Source organism: Cynoglossus semilaevis, chromosome W, assembly GCF_000523025.1.
Source record: "Cynoglossus semilaevis isolate Cse_v1.0 chromosome W, Cse_v1.0, whole genome shotgun sequence".
NCBI lineage: Eukaryota > Metazoa > Chordata > Actinopteri > Pleuronectiformes > Cynoglossidae > Cynoglossus > Cynoglossus semilaevis.
In genome coordinates, this window is record NC_024327.1 from 12,355,502 (window position 1) to 12,357,452 (window position 1,951).

General features: G+C 52.4%; 1 protein-coding gene across 1 annotated transcript in view; it reads right to left on the minus strand.

Moving 5' to 3' along the window:
- LOC103397228 (glutamate receptor ionotropic, delta-2-like) overlaps window positions 1-1,951 on the minus strand; it is a 248,451-nt gene that overhangs the window by 53,668 nt on the left and 192,832 nt on the right. The gene's annotated exons all lie outside the window — the stretch shown is intronic.

Sequence of the window (1,951 nt, forward strand, 5' to 3'; positions counted from 1 at the left end):
CCATCCATAAATGGATGTAAATCATGTATGAATGCAGATCTTTCAACTATGTTTTGGTCTGCAGCCCCCACTGTACAGTATATTACTGGTACGCTGTGTTCTGCATCTGCGAAAATAATGATTTTTTTTTATTCTCCAACCTGTACTTTTCTGACTTCTATCAAATTGCATCATAAACCACATACTTTTTAGCCTGCACCACATTATTTCAGTCCCTAACTATATTTTCGGAACAAACAGAGAAAGTCAGAGAATATTACTGTGCTGAATGAGAGCCTGGAATTTCACACTTAAACACTTGCAGCCCACTTCACTCTGCCAAACTGGCATTTCATCCCTGACACCATTCAAATGTGAGGCAGTGTAGGAGGAATTTCCTGAAAATAAACCACAGCTTATATTCCAATGTAAAAACATGCAGGGTGAGGTTAACAGGACACTGTGTTTACCATAAGTATGAATGTGATCGTGAACGTGAATGTGTGTTTCCCTGTAATGGGCTAGGTTTGTGTTCTTGTGTGTATCTGTTTCACCTTCACCACAAATATTTCTCTGATTGATTTTGGTGTTCTCCTCCTTGAACCGCAACCTTAATGTGGTGGAGGAGTTTGAGTATCCGAATGAACCTAGGAGCTACGTTGTCGGGGGCGTAATGCCCCTGGTAGGGTCTCCCAAACAGGTCCTAGGCGACGAATCAGACCTAAGAGTGGTTCAAATCCCCCTCCCCTTGATGAAGAAAACAACAACAAAGAAGTTCACGTCGCCTGGATTGACGTCACGGGGGCCCCACGGGGGCCTTCCAGTAGGCCAACCACCCGCAGGAAGGCCCACAAGGGGTCGGTGCCTTGTAATTTGGGTGGCGGTCGTGGGCGAGGACCCCGGCGGCCCAATCCCTGGACAACTGACTCTGGCTATGGAATGTCACCTCACTGGGGGGGAAAAGAGCCTGAGCTTGTGCGGGAGGTTGAGCGATACCGACTAGATATAGTCGGGCTCACCTACACGCACAGTCTGGGCTCTGGGACCCAACTCTTTGAGAGAGGCTGGACTCCCTTCTACTCTGGAGTTGCTCGTGGTGAGAGGAGCTCCCCAGCTCGCCAGTCGTGTGTTGTGAGTTCTTCCCACTGAGCGAGAGGGTCGCTTCCCTGCGCCTTCAGGTCAGGGATAGGTGTCTCACTGTTGTTTCGGCCTACGGGCCGGATAGCAGTGTAGAATACCCGGCCTTCTTGCAGGCACTGGGAGGGGTACTGGAAAGTGCTTCTCCGGAGGATTCCATTGTCTTGTTGGGAGACTTCAATGCTCATGTGGGCAGCAACAGTGACACCTGAAGGGGCGTGATCGGGAGGAACGCCCTCCCCGATCTGAATCCGATTGGTGTTTTGTTATTGGACTTCTGTGCTAGTCACGGTTTGTCCATAACTGTCCATAACAGGGTCTGTTGGCAACGTCTGGCGGAATCCCCGGTGAAGGTGGCCTTCAACTCCCACCTCCGGGAGAGCTTTGACCAGGTCCCGAGGGAGGCTGGAGACATTGAGTCTGAGTGTACTGTCTTCACTTCCGTTGTTGCTGCAGCCGTAAGGTCTCTGGTGCCTGTCGTGGCGGCAATCTCCGAACCCGGTGGATGACACCAGAGGTAAGGGATGCTGTCAAGCTGAAGAAGGAGTCCTACTGAGCCTGGTTGGTTCGTGGGACTCCCGAGGCAGCCAACAGGTAAAGTCAGGCCAAGCGGACTGCGGCTCGGGTAGTCGTGGAAGCAAAAACTCGGGTCTGGGAAAAGTTCGGGGAGGCCGTGGAGGGGGACTACCGGTCGGCCTTGAAAAAATTCTGGCAAACCATCCGGCGACTCAGGAGGGGGAAGCAGTTTCCCACCACCGCTGTTTACGGGACGGGGGGGGCTCGATGGCAAGGGGCCGGGGGTGGATGAGATCCGCCCTGAGTACCGCAGGTCGTC